The sequence below is a fragment of the Alligator mississippiensis genome, chromosome 1, assembly GCF_030867095.1.
Source record: "Alligator mississippiensis isolate rAllMis1 chromosome 1, rAllMis1, whole genome shotgun sequence".
In the NCBI taxonomy this organism is placed as follows: domain Eukaryota; kingdom Metazoa; phylum Chordata; order Crocodylia; family Alligatoridae; genus Alligator; species Alligator mississippiensis.
Genome location: NC_081824.1, coordinates 135,120,913 through 135,126,912, shown reverse-complemented (window position 1 = coordinate 135,126,912; position 6,000 = coordinate 135,120,913).

Sequence of the window (6,000 nt, the reverse complement as noted above, 5' to 3'; positions counted from 1 at the left end):
ACCGTGACACCCGCATCCAAGGATTTTGTGACCTGGTCATTGAAGGCCACCAGGTTGGTCTGACAGGACCTGACTCTAATGAACCCATGTTGGTTGCCCCTAAGTATACACTCCCCTGCTTGCCCCTTACAGATGTGCACCTGGATAATTTTCTCAAACAGCTTCCCCAGGACTGAGGTAAGACTAACAGGCCTATAAGTTCCTGGGTCCTCCTTCATCCCTTTTTTGAAAATGGGGACCACACTGGCCCTTTTCCAGTCCCCTGACACCTCACCAGAGCACCTCATAAAGCTGTGCCAGGGGTCCCTCAAAGACCTCTGCTAATTCCCTCAGCACTCTGAGGTGGAGGTCATCAGGACCTGCTGATCTGAACACATCCAGTCCCACCAGAAGTTCCCTGACTAGGTCCCCTCTGAGCCTGGGCCTGGCTGTACCTCCCCTGGGACCATCGGGGATCCCAGTGGGGGGATGACCTGGTCCCTGCTCAGAAAAATGGAGGCAAAGAAATTGTTAAATAGGTTAGCTTTGTCTGGTGGTCAGGTTAGCTGACCACCAGATTTCCAAGCGTGTCCTGCAGAGGCCCCACATTACCCAGAACCTTCTTTTTACCCCCTATGTATTTAAAAAAGGATTTCTAGTTATCCTTGATCTGGGTAGCTAGTCCCAGTTCCATCTCTGCCTTGGTCTTCCTAACAGCCCCCCTACAATCCTGAGCAACAGAGGTATAGTCCTCCCTGGTGATGGCCCCTCTCTTCCATTCAGCGTATGCCTCCTTCTTAGCTTTGAGAAGTTCCTGGATGCTTTTGGTGAGCCCTGGGGGCTTTTGAGCACTCTTGCCCACTTTGATCCATGTTGGGATTGCCACCCTTTGGGCTTGGAGGATCGTCTCCTTCTGGAATGACCATTCTTCTTGGACTCCCAACTCCCCACCCTTCCAGGATCTCAGTGCCTCCCTGACTAGTCTCCTTAGCTCAAAGAAATCCACCCTCCTGAAGTCCAGGGCTGCTGCCTTGCTGCAGGCCTTTGTCACCCTGTGCTGGATGGTGAATTCCAATAGGCAATGATCACCACAACATGCTGGTTGTGAAGTACTGCCCTGAGGGGACTAGTGTACTTTCTCCTTCACACTTGCTACTTTGTTCAGTCAGAGCAAACATGAAAGTGGGTGGAGACAAAAGAGGTAAGTTTTCTGGAGCCTTCCTACAAGCAGGGAAAGAAGAATGCCTCAGGTAAATGATGGGAATATGGAGCTACATCTTTCTTTTTGCCTCTGGATCAGAAGCTCAGAACATACCTATAAAAGCCAAAGAATAAGTTCCTGCCAGTTATTTACCACAGTGAAGGCAAGTAGAGATGAAGAGACAGATCTTCTGAAACTGTTGGGGGTGAAGATGTTTTAGCAGAAGCCCCCAAACCTGTGATTGGGAGAAAAAGTTGAGAAAGGACATCCTAGAACAGGGGTTGGCAACATTTTTGGGCAGTGTGCCAAAACCACCAGCAACTTCAACTTGTAAGATGTTGGCATGCCAGGGGCAGGTGGCGGGGAAGCCATGAGGGGCCCGATTCTTGTTGTTGCCATGTAGCCCCAGCCCCTTCCCCACCATCCACCCAGAAGCACATGTGCCAAGCAAAATGCCTTTGAGTGCCACACTCTGGCACCTGTGCCAGGGGTTGCCTACCCCTGTCCTATAACTTGATACTCTTCTCACACCAGTTTTACCATGGTATACGTCTGCTGATGTCAGTGGAGTTATTGCTCCTGATATACACTGGTGCAAGTGGATGTAGTGTCAGGTCCCTGGAATGCTGCAGACTCTGTTGCTGTCAAAGGACCGATATTGCAGCTGCTTCCCTGAATCAGTGAATTTGAAGATGGAGACACAAGAGTTTAAGGTACTTCTGAAAAGAAAAAATTGAAGTCTGAGAAAGACAGGTACTGATTATAAACAACACTTTAAAAATAATAATGATATGTATCCCTCATTCAGAATATGGTGGCAGATCAATTAAGGTATCTCACCATAGCTCCAGGGGCATTCGAATCCTGCTTTGAACTCAAGGCTGCTCTGGACTCAAGCTCCCTCAGTTGACCCAGCTGGGTGGTACCCAGTCATTTAGGCTAGTGAGTCAAAGGTGGCCAGATGGGATGCAAACCACATCAATCCCTTATGTGCCTAAACCATCCTAGTCCAATGGCTTGTTGGGCTTGGGAGGACCTTTGTCTTTGTACTTCTTGGTAAATGAGTAGAAAGAGGTAATTAGCCCGCAGTCAGGCAGAAGGCAGGGGAGAATAGCATCTTAGGGCATTGATACACATACATTTTTGTGCTGGGATGTGCTGGAGATCTGATTAATCAAGTCTGCTCTGCATGTCAGCTGATGTGCATTGCGCTGCATAGTGTGCAGTTGTATAAGCAGTGAAATGTGCGTCAGCGCACAGAGAATAGTGGTAGCACACTTTTGAATTAAAACACTTTTGATGTGTTTTAGTTCAAAAGCACATCACTGCAATTTTCTCAGTGCTGACACACATTTTGCCAGTTATACAATTGCATGTGCTGCAGCGCCAGGTGCTTTTAAAAGCACCCAGGGCTGTGGAGCAAGCATGTGTACAAATGCCCTTAGAGACTAGCTTATTCAGAAATGAATAAACATCTGACAAAGTAGGCTGTTGCCTAAGAAAGCTTATGCGTTTCTGAATGAGTTAGTTTCTAAAGTGCCAACCTCCCTTGCCTTCTGCCTCAATACATGGAAATAGTATTTGGTTTACTTTGCCTATAATGCAATGGGGCAGGCCAGAGATCTCACCGGTGTTCTTCATTGCCCAGTCACTTTAAATGATCTGCTGTGCTTTGTTTTTTGTAGTCAGTAGATTTCAAAATGTTTGAAAACACCTTACTTATTTATTTACTAGATTTATACACCACCCTTCCTGGTTTACAAAAAAAAAAGAGAAAAAGAATGACAAAAATAGAACAAGTCCCTTTTAAAGTCACAGGCTAGTTGAGGCCTTCCCTTTCCAGCTCAGCTGGTCATGTGGTTTATCTGCTCAGCCACCCAGGCCTTCTCCTGCTCCAGGATCATCTCCCAGAAGTGTTGGTGGCAACAATGTTGTTAGCATCCCCTGACACCCTAGGGTCTGCTCCAGTCCATGTGAAGCTTGGGAGTGGGCTAGCCCCACCAGCAGTCTTCTTCTCCCTAAGGTAGCAGTCCCTTTTAAAGCTGTAGACTGTCTGGGACCTTTCATTTGCAGCTTGGGTGACTGTATGTTTTTCCTGCTCAGACTCCACAACCCCTTTATACACCTACATTTATTTCACATACCTGGACCCAATTTACCTACATAATATTAGTTAACTTTTTGTGTGGTTACTGAACTTCTAACAAAGGGCCTATGAATAATGACAGATCTTGCATTGACCATTTGATTATCCTTTTTTGCAAAATAGTAAAATATGCTCATTTAAGTAATTTGTTTAAATTTTACCAACTATTGCTTGGAATACAAAAATCTTCTAACAGTAATTTTGCTTGTTGTGAATAGATCCAATTGGGTGACAATAAATTCCTCCTGGTAACACTACAGTAAGTCACACTCAGTAAAAATACAATGACCTTAGTAAAGATAATTCCCAAACTGACACAATTGGAAACCAATCCCACCTTGGCAATATTGTAAGCACAGACTGGGAAAGTGAGAGATCAGGTAATATCCTTATCCAAAGCCGAGAAACAAAGGCTATTAGAAAGCTCAGCTTAATTGAGCTGTATAAATACAGTCATTTTTCAAAGCTAGTTCTGACACTTCACTGTTGCATTTTTGAGGGTGTGTCCCATTTTTCAGTCTCTTTCTCTTTCTTGCTCTAAAACTGTCTGGTAAAACCTGATCTATGGTATTTACTTATGAAGCTATATTGTACTTATCAACATGGTATCTGAATGTCTAAGACATTTTAAAAATTATACACAAATGGATATTTGTTTCCTAACCCTACATCCTACAGTTAGTATGGGGTTTGTTTATTTATTATATCATTTTGTATTGTTTTTGTGGGAAGGCTAGGAAAAATAAATGAGTTTTTCATTTTGGTCTGATGAGATTTGTGGTTATTCTAATTTCTTTCAAAGTGAGTTCCACATTCAGCTTATGAGCAAACATTGTCTCATTTACTTAAAAGCTTCATCCTTGTGATTTTATTGTTCCAGAGAGCTGTCTGGAGAGGTCATGATCAATCTAACTCCATATTCAACAAGAAACCAGCCCAGAGAGCACAGCGTGAAGGTGATGCATTCTTGGTATCATGCCTTACAACTAGATGGGCTACAGTATTTTAGATGATTGAAATTGCTATGGGGTTGATGGTTTCAGTTCCTAATGTGAAATAATCAAATGTGGAAGATACAAATACATTGTTCTTTGTAGGTGACTGAAATTTTCTGAATTGGATGCATTCATTTTGTCAGGTTCAGGTTTTGGCTGGGTCAGATCAAGCCAAACTTTGCCTTGGCAACAACTGTTTGGAGTTTCAGAGTTACAATCCCGATAGGGTGGTCTCTGCCTTAGGATGAGGCAAGCATAAATGGATAGCTGAAAGCAGGGGTTCTCAGCCTTCTTAAACCCCAGGAATCCTTTGTTAGGCTTGAGGCACCCTTCGTTAGACTAAAGGCCTGCCTTCATACCTTTTTGTGAATTGAGCAGCACCCCATTTCAAAATCGAATTTATTACAGTGCTTACCTCTTTACATAGGGACTGGGCAGTGGTGGTGGGGGAACAGCCAGGCAGGGACAAGGATGAGCTTGTTCCTGTCTGCTTATCTTCCACACATCACTTATCTCTTCATAGGTTGTGGCACCATTCAAAAGATCATGGTCTTAAAATATTGAAAATGTCAGAATTAATTGGTGTGGCAAGGCAACTTTGGTGCCTGCCTGCCACTTTAAGGGACTTGAGCAGGCTGTGGAGCAGCTGGAAGGTTCATTTAGGCACAATTAGGCGGTCACATGACTGCCAGGGGGCCCCCGGATTGGAGGAGGGCTGGGCAGCCAGGGTATAAGCCCAGGCTTTAGGAGTTGAGCTGGCAGTTACATCTAAGGAGCCAGTGAAGCAACATCGCCCAGCCTGAGGACTACAGCTCCGGTAACACCTGGAGATCAGGATAGGAACTATGGGGACAGAGGTGGTTCCTGGTCCTGGATAAGACCTAAAACTGCGCCCTGCTGGGCTTGGATGGTGTGGTGCACCTGCCTGTGGTGGGGAAGTCCCCAGGAAATGCCACACCTGTGCCTCCTTAGTAAAAGGCAAGGATGGGGTGCCGTAAAGCCTCAGCCCCCACTTTCTTGTTGGTTATCTTGTAGAGGTGAAAGGCTAAGGGAGCACACCCTGACAAAAAAGCACAAGAGTCAAGGTCCACTGAGTGGAGCCTGAGACAGGGCCAAGGCCCACTGAGTAGGGCCTGAGGCCAAAGGGGTGTGGCCCTAGTCAGGGGGCAGAGTTGTGGTTCCAGCGAGGGGGGCAGAGAATTCAAGGTACGTCTGAGGACACCTGAGGCTAAGTGTGGGCTGGAGGCCGAGTGCAGCCCAGCTAAGGGACCAGGGGAGTTGGAAGTGATTTTAGATGTCATCTGTGAGGCATGGGACATGGTATAAGGGGAGGTTCAAAGCCATGTATTTCACCCTTGGCATTAGAGCAACCAGATGGGCAGCCTCCCACATATAAACACTTATTTTGTGGAGACATCAAAGGCATGGCAGGAAAGGCAGGACGGACTGGCTTAGCTATGTGGGCAGGCCGATGTCATGACCAGCCTCGAGACAGCCCCCTGTCAGAATCAGTTTTGCTAATTATGATAATTAAAAATTGAATTCTGACAATTTACATGTCATAAGCCTTAACTGATCAAAAAGTCAGATAAGAAGGAAGATAAAATTATGAAGCTTTGCACTGTAGACATACTGTGATTGGAAAATTATTTTGAAAAAGGTGTACCTGGTCTCCTCTG